The 20,424-nt window shown below is 39.4% G+C and overlaps 1 long non-coding RNA gene across 1 annotated transcript; it reads right to left on the bottom strand.

The window, feature by feature from the left end:
* Positions 1–14,950: 14,950 nt before the first annotated feature.
* On the bottom strand, positions 14,951–18,294 carry LOC107772804 (uncharacterized). Its single transcript, XR_001645154.2, has 2 exons — positions 17,176–18,294; positions 14,951–15,088 (listed from the first exon to the last, which is right to left on the bottom strand). It is a non-coding gene; the product is annotated as an uncharacterized LOC107772804 (long non-coding RNA).
* Between the last annotated feature and the right edge of the window lie 2,130 nt (positions 18,295–20,424).

Below are 20,424 nucleotides of genomic sequence, written 5' to 3'. Positions count from 1 at the left end.
AACCTTCCCCCACATCCAGCAAGGGAAGCACACCGGGTGTTGCCCAACGATGGCTATGCAAGTGCAATAGTCCTGCCCCGGATTAGGGCGGGCAACTTCCAAATAACCAATGTCATTCTTAAACTCTTGGAACAGAGGGGTTTCTTCACCGGAGCTCCATACCAAAATGCCTACAATCATCTCAAGGGTTTTGTTGACACGTGTTGGGGGAGTAAGCAAACCAACGTTTCTGAGGACGCACTGAGGTTAAGGCTATTCCCATCTTCTCTAAGGGGAAAAACTTTGGATTGGCTAGAAAGGTTGCCCAATCATTCCATCACCACTTGGGATGAGTTGGCCGAGAAGTTCATCGCAAAGTTCTTTTCTCCGGGACATATGGCGATGCTAAGAGATGAGATCCGTGCTTTTAAACAAGATCCAAATGAACCGCTTCATGAGATTTGGGAAAGGTATCGGACGATGGTTAAAGAGTGTTCGAATAATGATATGACCGAAGCTATGATCCAACAAACATTCTATCGTGGCATAAATACAACAAACCAATATGTGGTTAACCAACTTGCCAGGGGGAACTTCATGAACACGTCATTTGCCAAAGCATGTGAAATACTTGATGAGATGGCGGATACCTCTTTGGCGTGGCAAAGTTGAGCTAATGTGCCACAAGGCGACCCTAATGTCATTCACCTACATAAGGAGCTCCATGACCATGACCAAGCTACAACCGAGTTGACTACTACCATGAACCAATTGGCCAAAGCTCAGCTGCAACAAGTTCAAGGGCCAAAACAAGTAAATGCTATGGAATAAGTGAATATGATGATCACCAAGAGAAGGCAACGAGGTCAACAAGTTCAAAATAATCTGGACCAATTTGAGCAGAGTGGTAACGGGTACAATCAAGATGATTCCTATGATGATCAAAGTGAAGAGGTGCAATATGTCAACAATCAGGGGCGGATTTAGAGGGGCGGAAGGGGGTTCATCCTAATCCTCTTCACCGAAAAATTACACTGTATATATAAGGCAAAATATGTTTTTTACCTCTATATATTAAATTTTAAATCTCCTTAACACAGCCCAAAAGTGTAGCTTAGTGGTCAAGGGGGTTCAAAACCTTTGTAAGGTCATAGGTTCAATTTCCACTAGCTACAATTTTTCTAACTTTTTTTTCTTTTTGAACCCCTTTGCGGAGATCCTTCTTCCTCCACTGCCAACAATTATCAAGGTCAACGGGCCAATGCTCCGAATCAACAACAGTGGAGAGCACAAGGAAATTGGGGATATCAAGGTCAACAAGGCAATTGAAATAGTGGCAACAACAACAACCAAAGCAATTGGGGGAACAACAACAATAAAAATTGGGGGAACCAAGGAAACCAAGGCAATTGTGGCGGCAACAATAATAGTAATTGGGGCGGTACTAACAATCAAGGGGGTTGTAACAACAATAATCAAGAGAATCGAGGGCTGGTCTTTCAAAGGCCTCCGATGTATCAACAACCAAACAACCCGCCTCCATATCCATCACAAGGTCATAGCTCGTCCAATCATGAGATATGATGAATTGATCCATTTTTGAGCAAATGATGAAGAAAATCGCTGACTCCGATGCCCAATTGGCCTCCCACAACACTTTCATCCGCAACTTGGAAGTCCAACTTGGCCAAATTTCTCAAGCTTTGAATAATCGCCCTAAGGGGGCACTACCAAGTGATACGGTAGTAAACCCTAAGGGTGGGAACAATACAGGCAATGCGATGGTGGTGACTACAAGAAGTGATAAGGGTAGAGTTGCTAGTACCTCTAATCAAAGAAATGTTGTAAGTGATGATGTGTTGGTGCAAGATGATGATGAACCGAGCAATGATTTCCATGTGAATGATGAGAATGTGAATGATGAAGTGAGGATAGACATTGATGAAAACGTGGATGAGACACAAAATGATGTGAACCTGTCTAGGGAACACGTGATAGACATATCGTAAATGGTAGTGACCAAAGCCAAGGCTCCCTTGCCAAGGCCTCCTCCACCGTATCCTCAAAGGCTCGCAAAACAAAACAACGAGAATCAGTTCAAGAAATTCATTGATATGATGAAAAAGTTTGTCCATAAATGTGCTTTTAGTTGAAGCTCTAGAACAAATGCCGGGATATGCCAAATTCTTGAAAGACTTTGTAATAAAGAAGAGATCCATGAATTGTGAAATGATCAAAATGACGCATTAAGTGAGTTCCATTGTACATTTCATGGCTCCAAAGCTAGAAGACTCGGTGCCTTTACAATCTCGTGCACTATTGGTAGTGCCGATTTCGCCAAAGCTTTGTGTGAATTGGGGGCAAGCATTAACTTGATGCCATATTCTGTGTTCAAGACATTAGGGATTTTGCAACCAAGGCCCACATCCATGAGATTGCAAATAGCGGATATGATAATGAAGAGGCCATTGGAGATAATTGATGATGTGCTAATTCGGGTCGACAAGTTCATACTTCCCGCGGATTTTGTGATACTTGACTGTGAGGTTGACTATGAGGTGCCGATCATATTGGGAGACCTTTGCTAGCTACAGGGAAGGCCTTAGTTGATGTGGAAGCAGGGGAACTCACATTTCGAGTGGGTGATGAAAAAGTTGGGTTCCATGTTTGCAAGTCAATGAGGCAGCCTAATAGCAACGCAGTGTGTTCGTTTGTGGATCTTGTGACCGAGGTCATTGTTGAAAACATAAATGCTGTGATTAATGTGGAAGACTCTTTGGAAGCTGTGTTGTTGAACCATGATGTGACTGAGGATGAAGGCTTGGTTGAATATGTCAATGCTCTACAAGGAATGGGTTCATATACATGTGAGCCCCAGAAACTTTCCTTGGACCTTGAGAACCAGAAGACTCCACCAACAAAGCCCTCAATCGAGGAGCCTCCCACATTGGAGTTGAAGCCTTTGCCTTCACACCTCAGGTATGAGTTCTTAGGTCCTTGTTCCACTTTACCCGTTATTCTTTCCTCGTGCTTAACTAACGTGCAGGTAGATGCCACCCTTATGTTGCTCCAAAGGAGGAAGAAGGCAATATGTTGGATATTGGCGGATATTCGGGGCATAAGCCCCGTCTTTTGCATGCACAAAATCATATTGGAGGAAGATGCCAAACCCTCCGTGAAACATCAAAGAAAATTGAATGAGGTGGCTAGATACAACGGTTGTGTACCCCATTTCGGATAGTTCGTGGACTTCACCGGTACCATGTGTGCCGAAGAAGGGGGGGTATGATTGTGGTCACAAATGAGAAAAATGAGTTGATCCCCACTCGTACTGTCACCGGATGGAGGGTATGTATGGACTATAGAAAGTTGAACAAAGCGACCCGCAAAGACCACTTTCCATTGCCCTTTCTTGATAAAATGTTAGACAGACTTGTCGGGCGTGCCTACTATTGCTTTTTGGATGGGTACTCAGGATACAACCAGATTCTCATTGCATCGGAGGACCAAGAGAAAACCACCTTCACATGTCCGTATGACACATTATTCTCACGGATGCCGTTTGGTTTGTGTAATACACCGACTACCTTTTAGCGGTGTCTGATGGCAATATGTACGAATATGGTAGAGGACTTCCTTGAAGTATTCATGGATGATTTTTTTGTTGGGGGGATTCTTTTAATGAGTGTTTGGGAAATCTTGATAAAGTCTTGGCACGTTGCGAAGAGACCAACTTAGTGCTTACTTGGGAGAATTGTCACTTTATGGGTGAGGAGGGCATTGTCCTCAGCCATAAGATCTCCAAGAATGGTATTGAGGTGGATAAAGCAAAAATTGAAGTGATATTAAAACTCCCTCCTCCTACTTCTGTCAAAGGAGTGAGGAGCTTTCTAGGGCATGCGGGGTTCTATCATAGGTTCATCAAAGATTTCTCAAAAGTGGTGAATCCCTTGTGCAAGTTGTTGGAAAAAGATGCCAAATTTGTGTTCAATGATGATTGCATGAAGGCTTTTGAGTTACTCAAGTATAGGTTGACTATCACTCCCATCATTATCGTACCAAATTGGAGCTTGCCATTTGAGCTCATGTGTGATGCTAGTGACGCGGCGGTAGGAGCGGTGTTGGGGCAAAGAATCAACATGTGATGACCCAAAAGGTCATCTCGTATATTAGGACACAATTTGGGGTTCCAAGGTCTTTAAAACCTCATTTTCTTCCTCCTCTATTTGTGTGTGCAGTCCGGACGCATTTTCGGAAAGACTTTATGTGAAATTTGAGAAAAATATTGAGTTTGCCTTTAAAAAATGGATTTAAGTTGACTTCGGTCAAGTTTTTTAGTAAACGGACCCGGACCCATGATTTGACGATTCCAGAGGTCCGTAGTAAAATATGGGACATGGGCATATTTCCGGAATCGAATTCCGAGGTCCCTAGCCTGAGAAATGAATTTTTGAAGAAAATTGTTTACTGAAAAATACAATAGTTTTCAGAAATGGAATAATGTTTAAACTTGGTGGTATCAGGCCCGTATTTTGGTTCTGGAGCCCGGTACAGGTCCGTTATAATATTTTAACCTTATCTGTGAAATTTGGTGAAAAACAAAAGTAATTTGACGTGATTCAGACCTTTGGTTGTGAAAATAAAAAGTTTGAACTATCTTGAAAATTTCATGAGTTTTGGGGTTAAATTCGTTGTTTAAGATGTTATTTTGGTGATTTGATCGCACGAGCAAGTCTGTATGATATTTTTAGACTTATGTGCATGTTTGGGTTGGAGCCCCAAGGGCTCGGGGGAGTTTTGAATATGCTACGGAGTGACTTTTGGAACTTAGAAAACTGCTGGTATGTTCAGGTCTACAGATTTCGCAATTGCGATGTCTGGATCGCAAATGCGAGCATTGTATTTGCGAAGAATCATCGCATTTGCGATCTTTGGGCTGCGAGGGGACCTTCGTGTCACACCTCCTTTTTAACTACACCCCGTAAAGGGTATAAATATAAGGGAGTTTTTCCAATTAAAGGACAGTCGAAACGGGATTTGTTTGTTTAAAATTCAGAGTCGCCATTTGGGATAATTTATGGTGTCCCAAGTCACCGGTTTTAAAAATCTCGAACCAAGGAAATTGACTCTATTTACGGTCTGCGAACACAGAAATTCAGGTAAGGAATTCTGTTAACCCGGGAGAAGGTGTTAGGCATTCCCGAGTTCCATGGTTCTAGCACGGTCGCTTTGATCATACTTGGCTTAATAAAATTGTTTAATTACTCATTTTTAGAACCTATGTGCATTTACCTTATACCACTTTTTAATTAGGAAAATTATCTTGAAATGGGTCACGCGTACGTGTACCCATTGGTTTGGCGCGTCAAAAATCATGTCACGCGAATGTGTCCATAATTAATAACGCTTTATTGTTGTTAAGAAAATTTGGCCAAAGTTGCGTGAACATATACTCCGGATTTGTTTTTAGAAATCGCAATCATGTCACGCGGACGTGTCCACAATCACAATAGTATATTAAACGGGCCTAAAGCAACTACGAGCATCGGTATTAGATCAATTAGCTGAATCTTGTCAAACCATGCACATGGATACATGCCTATTCCCTTTCGAGTCATGCATATAAATGAAGTGTCATAGATTCAAGACATAATGTTGTACAATTAAGCTAATCATTGAAATAAATATACAATTAGGCCCAATTTAAGTAAGTCCACATTTTGAAAGAAACGTATAAAAGTTGGCTTCTAAATTAACAGCCAATATTAAGAAACTACTGTAACAATAGCATAAAATCGATGAGACAATAAATAAAGAAAAAACAAAATAGTCCAAACACTCTACTGTAACAAGTTGAATGAACGATTAAAATTAAGAAAAACAAACCTTTATATATGAGTCAATTTATATATGAAAACTCTAATTTGTTTGCAGCAACATCAAATGCCGAACTCGAACTCGACTGAAAACCTAGCCGGAACCTCAAACGAACAGTGACAACCTCAGAACCGGATTCCAAACCTCAATTGAATCTTCATTTTTGGAACACCAAAATCGAAATTAAAAGGAAGGCAGAACTCTTGTGTGTTCCATTTTCTTATTTTCCCGTCCGAGAAACGTGAGTGTGTGCGTGTGTTAATGGTGGTCGAGGTCTATTGAGGCTGATGCTTCTGTGATTTTCGTTCAAGAGTAGTAGCTCATGGGGTTGTTGCTTTTGCTCGAGAAGGGACCATCGAAAAATGGCTCAAAAGAAGAAGGTCTGTGGGGAAGCTTTAATGGAGGTAATGGTGTCATGGCTGGTCGGTGATGGAGTTTTGTTGGATATTGGTTGCTGCAGGTTTTGGAACGAAGAATAAAATGGAACGAGGGGGTCGTTCTCCGATTTCTTGTGTGCCGAAGAATAGGGGCTCGTTTTGATGATGAGGACGACCCTGTTAAATAAGCAGCAGCGTTTGGTCGAGAGGACAACCGGTGGTGGGTGGGGCCTTTTTAGAGTTGCGGCTGCTTCCATAAGGTTTTTAGTAGAAGGGCTCGTTCATTTGGTCTTTTTGAGAAGATGAAACGTAGGGGGGGTCGTTTGGAGAAGATGGAAACAAGGGGGATGGGGGCCGTTCTCTGAAAACTGCACAACTTTTGTAAGCTTTTGTCGTCTTTTACGTTTCTTCAGCCTTCTTTTTTCATTGTCCACATTTTTTTCTTCCTTCCCCCTTTAGTCTTAGGCTTTTTCCTTTTTTATATTGTATGTTTTTTGGTAGGATTTTTAGGTTAAGGGGTATGGGCCTAGGAATTATGGGCTTGGCAATTGTGGGCTAGGTCCAAAATTAGGCCTAAAAATGGGTTGCTCGCGCCCAAGTTCTATTCTTTCCCCGCGAACAAGACTAAAAATACGATCTCAATTATTAAAAATACGATACTATTTTTTGTATATTTTTTTTTAAGATTAAAAATGACTACAAAACATTAATGAACCTATTTTTGTAAATTTTCGTTTTCTTGTAATAAAATAGAGTAAAAGTGTCAAAATTACTTAAAATATCTATATTATGCCTAAATTAAATATTTTACGCTAATATATAAAAAATCTTTGGAGGGTCAAAAATTACATGTCTACAGCTGCCCCTTTTTGACTGGAAACACGTAGAGTTTTCAGACAAAGACTGACTAGACAGGTTTTTGACCCGACCCTTATTTGGAGAGACTAAAGCTAAGAGAGAAGGGAATGTGACCGAGCCCTGGTATCTGGGCTGCCTACATATCCTTGGCTATAAAAAGAAATCAGGCCACGTGTAGTTCAGAAATGAGTGAGATGACGGAGTATGCCGAGGTAGAGATCCAGTCGAGGTGCCGTTCCGCCGAGGTTCCGGTTCGTGGTCCCTGTTATTACATCAAAAATCAAATGAAAAAGACTAACTAAACCTTTCAACTACGAGTTACAAGGTTCCTATCTATAAGTCTTCTGAAGCTTGATCTTGAGTCTTGAATGATTCTTCATGCAGACTTTAGATTTGAACCTTGACGCTTGTTAGCTGCATGTGTTAGCTCGTTCTTATACAGCTTTTGGATCAAGACCGGACATGTAGTGCTTGTGACTTCCACCATGTCTTAAGCAGTTCAAATCTTTCATCAACTTCTGCATTTGGATTCACTTCTGGCCTTTCTTTTTTTTCTTTATTGTGACTAACTTCTGTTGATCACCTCAGATTGTTGACTCATATTCTTGCCGCGAGATTCTTTTGTTGTTGAATTGAATTGCGTTCTGAAGTGAATTCCCTTGTTTTCCAGGTGGGTTCCTGATTGCTAAACTTGAACTGTCTTCTCTTGTTACTTGACACTGTTTTTCCTTGCACCTTGAACCATTTTCCCCTAAACTTGGACTGTCTTCCTTCGAAACTGCTTTCCCGTGAAACTCGAGTTGTCTTCCTTCGACACTGCTTTCCCTAGAAAATTGAGTTGTCTCCCCTTGTTCTCCAGGTGGGCGCCTGATTACAACAAAACAAAGAAATTTTTCTGCCCTAGTTTGCACTAGGAAGATTTGTGAGTTGTTAGCAAAATTGTAAACCACTTGTACTATTGGTGCAATGATGAAAGTAAACTAAAGAATAGACTAGGAAAACTATAAACTAAGCTTGACTAAAGTAAAAATTGACCCTAAACTGTAAACTAAGCTTGACTAATGTAAAAGCTGACCCTATTCTCCAGGCGGGGCTCCCTGACTGCTAACTTGAAATGTATTCCCTGCTCTCCAGGCGGTGCTCCTGACTCCAAAATGTGAATATATTCCCATGCTATCCAGGCGGGCTCCTGACTTCAACAAAATAAACAAAACAAAGAAAATTTTCTGCCCCGGTTTGGTGGCTGGGCACATATGTAAGTGTAAAATGGATCACATTACCAAATATCAATAAGAACTTGAAAGCTGAAACCTTGAATTGTACTCCCTTGTTCTCCAGGCGGGCTTCTGATTGCTGACTTGAAAGTATTCCCTGCTTTCCAGGCGGGCTCCTAACTTCAACTTGAAAGTGCTCCCTGCTCTCCAGGCGGGATCCTAACTTCAAGATAGACAACACAAAGAATTTGAAAGCTAAAATTTAAATTGTACTCCCTTTTTCTCCAGGCGAGCTCCTGACTGCTGCGCTTGAAAGTATTCCCTGCTCTCCAGGCGGGCTCCTGACCTCAACTTGAAATGTATTCCCTGCTCTCCAGGCAAGCTCCTGATTTCAACATAGACAAATCAAAGAATTTGAAAGCTAAAACTTAAATTGTACTCCCTTGTTCTCCAGGCGGGCTCCTGATTTCAACTTGAAATATATTCCCTGCTCTCTAGGCGGGCTCCTGACTTCAACAAAATAGACAAAAACAAAGAAAATTTTCTGCCCCAGTTTGGTAACTAGGCACATATGTGAGTGTTAAACTAAATCATATTACCAAATATTACTAAGAATTTGAATGCTAGGTCCCATTATGCAGGGGGGTCCTGACAACTCTTAACTAAACGACAATTTTAAATCTAAGTTATATCTTCTACATGTGTGACTTCTGCTAAATCTTGCTATCTAAGAGAATCTTTAAACTACTCCCCATTATCCAGGAGGGTCCTGAAAATCAAATGTCAAATTTTATTTTAAGGGCGACAACTTTCATGTCTGAATTATACTACCCTACATCAGAGTTTACGCTAAATGTTGTTATCTAATCAAAATCTTAAAGCTAAGTCCCATTATTCAGGAGGGTTCTAGAAATTCCTAATTGAATCCTATCTCGAACATGCAAACTTCTAAGCTAACTTATATTCTTTTGGGATGCTAGATTATGCTATTTCTGAACTTTAAACTAGGTCCCATTTTCCAGGAGGGTCCTGAAAATCAAAAATCAAACCTTTTGGTGACTGCCTTTCTCCACGGAGGGTTTCTCCGAAACAAACGAGATTTCTGCCCCTATTTCAAATCAAAGAAAAATCTTGTCACCTTAAAAATATGGTGGTTGGTTTGTGGCCTTGACTTTGAGGACGGTTGCTCTTTCACTTCCCATGATAACTTTGATTTCCACTCGAAGACCTTGCTTGTTTATTGATTAACCACTTTCTCTGTATTGACATGTACCAAACCTTTGTGTTTCTCATGAATCTCAAAGCACGACAATTGCCACCCACTCATCGCGCATGTTATTTTTTCTTGACTTAAACAACTGGCCCTGGACTTGAGGTCTGTTGCTCCTTCACTTGCCAAGATAACTTTGATTTTTGCTCGGAGGACCTCGCTTGTCACTGATTAAACACCTTTTGTCGATCTTACCACAGAAAATACCTTTGATCCGTTCACCAAACCCCTCCATCTTGTTGTATTGTTTATGAATTGATATGTACCAAACCGTCGTGTTTCACCGAAAATACCTTTGATCCGTTCACCTAACACCCTCCATCTATTGCATTGTTCCTGAATTGATGTGTGCCAAACCTTTGTATTTCATAAGGATCCCAAAGCATGTTGATTATTACCAGCTCAATGCGCTTGTTGTTCTTTCCTGACTTATGACACTTTGATGTACTGGCCAGATCCCGTTTTGTTCAATTGAAAAGCTGGTGGAAAATTTTGAAGTCTTTCTCACTTATTCTGACCAAACAGACTCAGGAAGAAGAAGTAAACAAGACAAAAGGAACAGAGTAAAGGACAAAGGAAAGAGATGATTCCTAACAAGAAAACTACAAAGTAGAAACCTATTAGATGTGGATACCAACTCTAATGATCATGACATGCACATTTTGATTAAGTGGCCTAATCTGTCAAACAAGTCTGATGTTCAACTCTTGTTATACCCCTGAACCGTGAAACTGGACTTCAATGCTCCGATCATCCAATCTGATTCGCACCCGAAGGGTTTTCACCATCAAGCTTCTCTCATTTTGTTTTTTCTCTCATCTTACCATCGCCTTACGGTGCCCGCACGAGTTTTCACCAATAAGACTCTCATTTTCATTATCTTTTCTGCTTGGACCTGAGTGTTGCCCCTGATATGAATTACCTCTCCTTGCTTGACTTGGCATCTCTCGAAGACTGATCGGAAGGTCTTTCTTTGGACCGTAACGTGGGCTTTTGGATAGGGTTAAAAAGAAAGGATAGCAAAGGCTCAAAACAATTCACATGGGTTCAAAGTCACAACTTTCGGAATCAAATTTCTTACAACAACCACAACTTGTGCCACAGTTTCTTGCTTGGGGACTTTTGGATTTTATTTTGATGAGACCGAACCGTGAGGCTGCCTACGTATCCTTAAAAGGAATCAGGTCGAACGTAGTTCATGTAAACTTTTGTTTTTATTTTTCCTTTTGTTTTGTTTTCTCTTCCTTTTTCCTTTTCTTTTCCTCTCTTTTTTCATTTTTCCTTCTCCTTTTTTTCCTTTCTCTCCCTTTTTCTGTATCACATTTCTAAACTCTGCTTTTGATTCCAAAAGAGGGATATGAAAGAAAATAAATAAGGCTCAAAGGGGTGACAAAGGATAAAGTGTTTAGATAGCAAAATAAAATGCCTTTGTCATTCCAATCTTCAAAGCATGCCAAACACAAACAACACAATTAAACAAACCAAAGAAATCATACGTAATATCTTTTGACTTCATCAGAATTGATAGCCATATCTACACATTTGCCTTCTATATCTATTAAATACGAAGCACCATTGGATAACACTCTCATTACGATGAACGACCCCGGCCAATTTGGGACAAACTTGCCTTTAGCTTCAACCTGATGCGGCAAAATGCATTTTAATAGTATTTCTTTTTGTTCTACCTGCCCCAGTTTCACAATTCGGGCTTGAAGTGATCTCAAAATGCCTTTACTTTTTTCCCTCAAATGTCCTTATCATTTTCAAAATTGTTTCATTGCTTCATGACTAAACTAACTTTTAAAACTAGGCTGAGAATTACGCGTGCATGTCATGTCACTAGAGTCAATAGGAAAAGAACTATAAAAATAAAGGAGAGCTAAACAAAATGACTAGAAATTACAGAAAACAGAAAATTGCATTAAACAGATGGTGAAAGGGTTTGGACAATAAAATAAACAAATTAAATTGGGGTTACAAACCTAGAATAAACCTAGACAACACTAGACGAGCTACTATGACTAAACAAACTAGGCAAAAATAAAAGGATAGAAGGGTTTAAGCCACAAGACAATATCCGGATTACAACCTTGAAATAACCCGGACAATAGAAATGACAACAAAATAAACCACCAAAACTCCTCTCTGGCTAACCAAGAAAGGAGCGTCTTTCCAATTGCCAAGCTCGACATCTTAGCCACTGAATTCCGCATCAACATTGCTAGGACCTTCACAAACTTCTATCACATTGTTCTTAATAAATTGCTTTTGGGTTCCCTTTGCTGGCTCATTCTTAAGATCAGCCTCTGATGGCACTGGAAACTTTGCAGCGCGTGGACCTTCGAGTATCTCAAAACAATTCTCATATTCCTTTTACAACAAATCATACTCACCATATGCGTCTCATTACGAACATGCGATGGACTCTGGCTAGTGTCTGCTGCATCTGGATTTTGCACGACAATGTCACCTGCATCAATAAGCATCTGAATTGCTTTCTTCAGATTCCAACACTTCTCTATGTCATGCCCCGGGGCATCTGAGCAATATGCGCACCTTTGAGAAAAATCAAACTTCTTTGACAGAGGGTTTGGCATTTTTATCTGGATCGGCTTCAACATGTCCAATTGCTTCAACTTTTGGAACAAACTGACATATGATTCTCCAATGGGGGTGAAAGCCTTTTATTTTTTCAGCAACCTCTCATTCTTAAATGCTTGATTGGGCCGAAAACCTGATCCAGGGAGTTTTCGGTAGGCTCGTAGGGGTGGATAGGCACTTCGTAGAGCTGGGTACTGGGAAAATGATGTACGACTTTGGGAGTTCTGTAGAGAGAAGTGGCATTGGGGAGGATCATCTGGTGCACAAGGATATCCACGGGGACGATGTCGAGGTTGGAAGTGTTGATGGGGAAAGCCCATCGGATCATCGTTTTTGTTTCTCTTTCTTCCACCCAAGCTTACTGGGATGTTTTGAATGTCTTTCGAACAACTCATGATTTTGCCTATTTTGATTCCCTCTTCTACCATCTCCCCCATTTTTAACACATCATTGAAAGGCTTTCCCAAGGACGGGATCAAATGACTGAAGTAGGTGGGCCCCTGGGCTTTTAGGAAGAGCTCAACCATTTCTTCTTCCCCAATCGGGGTATTGACTCGAGCAGCCTGCTCCCTCCATCTGAGTCCAAATTCTCTAAAGCTTTCCTCCGACTTCTTTTCCATTCTAGATAGGGAGAAGCGGTCTGGGGTAACGCCTGATCTGTATTGAAAGTATCGAACAAAATCTTGAGCCATGTCACCCAATGTAGGCCACTTACCAATATCTTGACAAATATACCAGTCCAAAGCTGCCCCAGTCAGGCTCTTACTAAAATATGCCATCAACAGGTCATCTTTCTCTCTAACACTTCTCATTTCATTGCAATAGACCCTCAGGTGGGCTACCGGATATCCACGACCATCATACAAGTTAAATTTTGGCACTTTAAACCCCGCAGGCAGACGAAGGCCAGGGGACAGAGACAGTTCTTTGTAAGTCATGCTACCTTGGTCTTCCCTTCCTTGTTTGTTTTCAAGGATTGTTCTATGCTTTTCAGCCTCCTGGGTATCCCATCTTTCCATTCTCTTCCTATGAACCTTTCATTTTCAACATGCAACTTATTCCAAGGGCTCTATTTGTATGAGTTGGGAACTTTGTGGGCAACCTCTAAGGGGTAATATTGGGCATCGTGAGCTTTGAGTGAGTGTTCATTGTTGGGGATGGTGGATAAGACAGGAGTCAATTTTTGGGAAAGGTAATTGGAAGATGAGTGACAGAGCTACTAGGGTGGTTGGGAAAGCCATGGTAAGCGGGTGAATTTGGAGAGTATGGGGGCTCATATGGCACTGTGACCGGTGTTTGGGTAAGGTTAGTATTTAGGAAGTTAGGTGGTGGCGGGGGTGGTGCCTTCCCAGTCATCCAGGCCTGATACATGTCCGCCATGTGTTGTCTTAGCATCTTTACCTTTTCAACCAACCCATTGTCCTATTCAACCAATTGCTTTTGAGCACCTGTATCAACCAACTCAGTTTTGTTGTTGTCTGCCATTGCCTTTGACTTTATGTTGTAGAGAGGGGTTACCCCTTTAAAACCACAAACCAACCACCCTTCTGTTATGAATATAACAAAAAAAATGAAGCCATCACGTTGGCGTTAGGGCATTTAACAACAAAAATATCACATTGCGTGCAATGCACCTAGCAACAATTAATGGTTCTAGAATGAATTCGAGGGTCATAAGGTCACTTGGAATCATCCCAATCTGTCCATTTGAATCTTCTCTTTTCCTTTCTTTCCTCGCATTTCTTAGCTCGCTCAATTTCTTTCCCCTTCTTTCTTTCTGATTATCGCTCTTTTCTTTCCTCTCATTTCTTACCTCTAATAATTTCATCTCTCTCTTTTTTCTTTTTTTCTTTTTGCTTTTTTTTCTTTTCCTTTTAATAATAAAAAAAATGATTCGATCGAACCCTATGTAGGTTGCCTACGTATCATGATGCCGCATGAATCAGATCTTTACGTAGTTCTGGAAGATCGAGAATAAAGCAAACAAGCTAACGTTCTCTTTTTTTTCTTTTTTACCTTAATGACTACTCTGATGAGAAAAGAAAAATAAAAAAAACAAATCTCTTTTTTTGAATTTTCTAGACCTAATGTTCTATAACCTATTCCCAACTCAAACTTAACGAGCATATGTATTTTTTCAAGACAAATACTCTATGGGAAATTATTAAAAAAAACCCTAGAAGAGAAAAATATTTTTTTTGATTCTTTTTTTAAAGAAGGAAATATAAAGAATAAACTATAGAAACATATTTTGAATTTTCATTTGATATCCTGATACAAGATTTCGAAACAAACAATGAAAAAGATAAAACAAAATATTTTTAGATTTCAATTTTGATTGCCTAAAGAAGAAATTCTAATGATAAACAAAAGATAAAGTATTTTTTTCTATGTACAATATCCTAAAGTTCTAATGAAAATAAAAGAAAGTTTTTTCATTTTTTCGTTAATTTCCCAAAGAAACACCTCAAAAGAAAATCTTTTTGGATTTTGGAATTAATACCTTAAAGAAAGTTTTTAAAGGGGTACTAAAAGAAAATTTTCTTTTTTTTGAATTTTGGTCCTAATATAGTAAAGGAAATATAAAACAATTTTTATTTTGATATTAATTGCCTAAAGGAAAAACAATCTCAAATGATTTTTTTTTTTCATTTCTAGAATTAGTATTCTAAAGAAAGCTTCTAACGGAAATATAAAATGCAACATCTCTTTTTTTTTTTTTGATTTATAACACACTTTTTCAGATGCAAAATAGAAAATACAATGGTAATAAAAAAACTCGACATTACTTTACAAATCTAGAAAGTAAAAGACGACATAAGAAAAATAAAAAATCTCCTTAAGTAACTTCTGAATGCAGTGGCCTTGGGGCATCTGTTGTGCTCAACCTCCGGTAAGTAAATCCACACCTGTATGAGAAAACTTAAACCAACACTAAGTGAGACAATAACATTCCCTACCAGACACATGCAAGACATGATTGCGATTATTTTTTCTAAAATTAACCGATGTGGCTAAAAGTACAAGATTTTGCTAAGAGCCCGCGAAGCCAAGAACCTAAGATTTACTATGAAGACCGGACCCTGTGTGGGTTGCCTACGTATCACGCCCCGAAAGACGAGAATAAGGTATGCGTAGTTCGGACAGATTGGATACGGACGAGAATTAAAAAAACTAATTTAGAGAGAGAAAAGAAAAAAATATATATTTTTCTCTCTTTTTTTGGAAAAATGATGAAACATGCAAACTCTTTTTGGGATTTTCTTTTCTTTATCCTTTTTTTTTAATTTTCTGATTTTCGAAAAATGATGAAAAAGTGCAAAATCTTTTTTTTTTTTTTTGAATTTTCAAGCTCTCTTTTTTTCTCAACAAAAATGTGACAGAAAATATAATTGGGCCCTACTCGCTTTATTTTCACTCTTCACCCTCTTTTTTTGTTTTTTTGCTTTTTTCCTTCTTTTTTCTTTTTCATTTGTCCCTAACTATCATTGGTCCATCAAATGACCCTTTTACCCTTAAAGGAATGCAACATGTAGCACATAAGATGCATCAAGATGGTCTGTTATTTTGGGTACACCTGTCCTAGACGGCCCCTATGTTGAGTCCCCTAAGTCAAACGCACATGATGCAAACAAACGTTCCTACTAGGGATTCAGCATGAGGCTGTGTTTTTCTAGGTTTAAATCCTGGGGTTTTGGTCTAGACTTGGGGTACCCGAGCGGACAACTGGGGCCGAGGAGGGGGCGACGTACCAGGAGCACTGAAGTCTACCCGGGCTTGTCGCTTGCCCAACCTCGTTCTATTTGGTATAATTTCTACAGAAAAAGTGAGCTACGCGAACGTATGCACCATTTCCAGAAGACTCAGATGGGTGGAGTAAAAAACATTTATATACAATTCAAACAATAATAAAGCAGTAAACAGATAGCATTTAGCATAAAAGATTCACAGAATACAATAATATTAACAATAAATGAAGTCAAGTAAAAATCATTAACAAGCTCGAATTCTTGAACCCTGAACCAGAGATTCTGGGTTTTTTTCCCAGCAGAGTTGTCAGATCTGTCACACCTCCTTTTTTACTACACCCCGTAAAAGGGTATAAATATAAGGGAGTTTTCCAATTAAAGGACAGTCGAAACGAGATTTGTTTGTTTAAAATTTAGAGTCGCCACTTGGGAGAATTTATGGTGTCCAAAGTCACCAGTTTTAAAAATCCCGAACTGAGGAAATTGACTCTATTTACGGTCTGCGAATACAGAAATCCGGGTAAGGAATTCTGTTAACCCGGGAGAAGGTATTAGGCATTCCCGAGTTTCGTGATTCTAGCACGATCGCTTTGATCATACTTGGCTTAATAAAATTGTTTAATTACTCATTTTTAGAACCTATGTGCATTTACCTTATACCGCTTTTTAATTAGGAAAATTATCTTGAAATGGGTCACGCGTACGTGTACCCATTGGTTTGGCGCGTCAAAAATCATGTCACGCGAACGTGTCCATAATTAATAACGCTTTATTGTTGTTAAGAAAATTTGGCCGAAGTTGCGCGAACGCATACTCTGGCTTTGTTTTTAGAAATCGCAATCATGTGACGCGGACGTGTCCACAATCGCAATGGTATATTAAACAGACCCAAAGCAACTACGAGCATCGGTATTAGATCAATTAGCTGAATCTTGTCAAACCATGCACATGGATACATGCCTATTCCCTTTCGAGTCATGCATATAAATGAAGTGTCATAGATTCAAGACATAATGTTGTAAAATTAAGCTAATCATTGAAATAAATATACAATTAGGCCCAATTTAAGTAAGTCCACATTTTGAAAGAAACGTATAAAAATTAGCTTCTAAATTAACAGCCAATATTAAGAAACTACTGTAACAATAGCATAAAATCGATGAGACAATAAATAAAGAAAAAACAAAACAGTCCAAACACTCTACTGTAACAAGTTGAATAAACGATTAAAATTAAGAACAACAAACCTTTATATATGAGTCAATTTATATATGAAAACTCCAATTTGTTTGCAGCAACATCAAATGCCGAACTCGAACCCGATCGAAAACCCAGCCGAAACCTCAAACGAACAGTGACAACCTCAGAATCGGATTCCAAACCTCAACTGAATCTTCATTTTTGGAACACCAAAATCGAAATTGAAAGGAAGGTAGAAATCTTGTGTGTTCCGTTTTCTTATATTCCCGTCCGAGAAACGTGAGTGTGTGCTTGTGTTAATGGTGGTCGAGGTCTATTGAGGATGATGCTTCTGTGATTTTTGTTCAAGAGCAGTAGCTCATGGGGTCGTTGCTTTTGCTCAAGAAGGGACCATCGAAAAATGGCTCAAAAGAAGGAGGTCTGTGGGGAAGCTTTAATGGAGGTAAGGGTGTCATGGTTGGTCGGTGATGAAGTTTTGGTGGATGTTGGTTGCTACAGGTTTTGGAACGAAGAAGAAAATGGAACGAGGGGGTCGTTCTCCGATTTCTTGTGTGTCGAAGAACAGGGGCTCGTTTTGATGATGAGGACGACCCTGTTGAAGAAGCAACAACGTTTGGTCGAGAGGACGACCGGTGGTGTGTGGGGCCTTTTTAGAGTTGCGGCTACTTCCGTAAGGTTTTTAGTAGAAGGGCTCGTTCATTTGGTCTTTTTGAGAAGATGAAGTGCAGGGGAGGAACGTAGGGGGGGTCGTTTGGAGAAGATGGAAACAAGGGGGATGGGGGTCGTTCTCTGAAAACTGCGCAGCTTTTGTCGTCTTTTACATTTCTTCAGCCTTCTTTTTTCGTTGTCCGCGTTGTTTTCTTCCTTCCCCCTTTAGTCTTAGGTTTTTTCCTTTTTTATATTGTTGGTTTTTTGGTAGAGTTTTTAGGTTAAGGGGTATGGGCCTAGGAATTATGGGCTTGGCAATTGTGGGCTAGGTCCAAAATTAGGCCTAAAAATGGGTTGCTCGCGCCCAAGTTCTATTCTTTCCCCGCAAACAAGACTAAAAATACGATCTCAATTATTAAAAATACGATACTATTTTTTGTATATTTTTTTTAGATTAAAACTGACTACAAAACATTAATGAACCTATTTTTGTAAATTTTTGTTTTCTTGTAATAAAATAGAGTAAAAGAGTCAAAATTACTTAAAATATCTATATTATGCCTAAATTAAATATTTTACGCTAATATATAAAAAATCTTGGGGAGGGTCAAAAATCACATGTCTACACTTCGCATTTGCGAAGTTCATCGTCACAATTGCGACTCCATCAGTGGCCGCATTTGCGAAGAAAGCAGGCCAGGCCAAGCTTCACATTTGCGAAGTATTGGTCGCATTTGTCAAAGTGTGATCGTAAATGCGATATCTGCAACTGATCAAAATGAGTTTTGGACGGGATTTTCAATTCATTTCTCAAATATTTCAAACCCTAAGCTTCAAGAGGTGATTTTCTAAAAAGTTTTTCTTCCCCAAATCATAGGTAAACGATTTCTAACTTATTTCCTTTAATTTATTTCATATTTTTATAATATTGCATCACAAAATCTAAGGATTTTCATGGGAAATTGGGTGTTTTTGGGTAGAACCTAGGAATTTTAAAATTTAGGGATCTAGACCTCAAATTAAGGTCGGATTCCAAAACCAATTGTATATCCGGGCTCGAGGATGAATGGGTAATCGCATTTTTGTCTGAACTTCGAGTTTTGACCAAACGGGCTCGGGGTCTATTTTTGACTTTTTGGGGAAAATGTTGGAAAATCTATAATCATGCAATAGAATTGGTTTCTTTGGCGTTAATTGATGATAATAAGTTAATTATGCATAGATGCGAGCGGATTGGAAGTGAAAACTAAGGGAAAGCAGTATTCGAGGCTTGAGTTTGGCCGTGGAATCGAGGTAAGTATCGTGGCTAACCTTAGCTTGAGGGATTAGGTGTTGTTGCCTTATTTGCTACTTGTTTAGTTGTTAAGTACGACGTATAGGTGTGGTGAAGAGTATCCATATGTCGTTGTCGGGTCATAGCATGCGAGTGAGTCCTATACTTGTGACCATTGTGTTTCTTTGTATGTATTATTCCTTCTTAAACTAGTTATTTCTCATGATAAACAAGCCTTATTATGTTTTTCCTGGTTTTGGATATTGGTTGAGTATTGGCTCAAGTTAAGATTTCTGTTGTGAAATTAAATGATGAAACGAAGTTGTTTGATTGTGATGCCCTTGCCGGGTTGTGATTATTTCTGTTGTCTCTTATGGTGAGGAAGAGCAATAAAGAACGAAGAGCGATGTCATGTACATTTATACGATTCATATGGTGAGGAAGAGTGATAAAGCACGAAGGGTGATACCGTGCACATTTTTATTATTCATATGGTAAGGAAGATTGATAAAGCACGAAGGGTGATGCCGTGCACATTTATACTATTGATTGCATGGTGAGGATTGAGAGTAAAAGCACGAAGGGTAATGCCGTGTATTTTTTTGTTTGCAGTGTTTATTTGTTGTTATCGGTTCAAGTATACTAGTTGTTTAGATTCCTTTACTGCTGTGATTCTATATATTGGAACCCGCATAGCATGTTGCCCCTTCCCGTTTATTTCTACTTAGCTTTTATTACTTGTTATTCTGTTAGTATATTATTTAACTGCACAGGTTCATGTTGTTTGTCGTGTTCTAACCTCGTAACTACTTCACCGAGGTTAGGCTCGACACTTACCAGTACATGGGGTCGGTTGTACTAATACTGCACTCTACACTTTTTGTGCAGATCTTGATGCTGGACCCTACTTATTAGAGTTTGAGGTTGCTGCCTTCTGTCTATAGGAGACCCAAGGTAGATTTGCCAGCGTTCGCAGACCTGGAGTCCCCTTCCCTTTATCTTAGTTCCTATTTTCATTCATTTCGAAAAACAAATATATTTTCCTTTAAACCAGTATTTGTAGAAATTCTTAGACGTTCGTGGATTGTGACACCAGATCATTGGGGTAGTCATGTTTTAGATTTTGAACTATTATAAAATTTTTGCACTTCATTTCTATTTAGCCTTAATTAATATTTATTACTATTTTGGTTAATGATTAATGTGTTAGAACCGTATTCGTTGGCTTGCCTAGCATTCAAGCGTTAGGCACCATGACGATCCCGACGGTGGAAAATCCGGGTCGTGGCAAGTTGGTATTAGAGCACTAGGTTGCCTAGGTCCCACAATTCACGAACAAGCTTAGTAGAGTCTGAGGGATCGGTACAGAGACGTC

This window comes from Nicotiana tabacum, chromosome 6 (assembly GCF_000715075.1).
Source record: "Nicotiana tabacum cultivar K326 chromosome 6, ASM71507v2, whole genome shotgun sequence".
NCBI classification, from domain to species: domain Eukaryota; kingdom Viridiplantae; phylum Streptophyta; class Magnoliopsida; order Solanales; family Solanaceae; genus Nicotiana; species Nicotiana tabacum.
The sequence above is the reverse complement of the archived record's forward strand: the minus strand, read 5'-3'. Positions and strand labels throughout refer to the sequence as shown.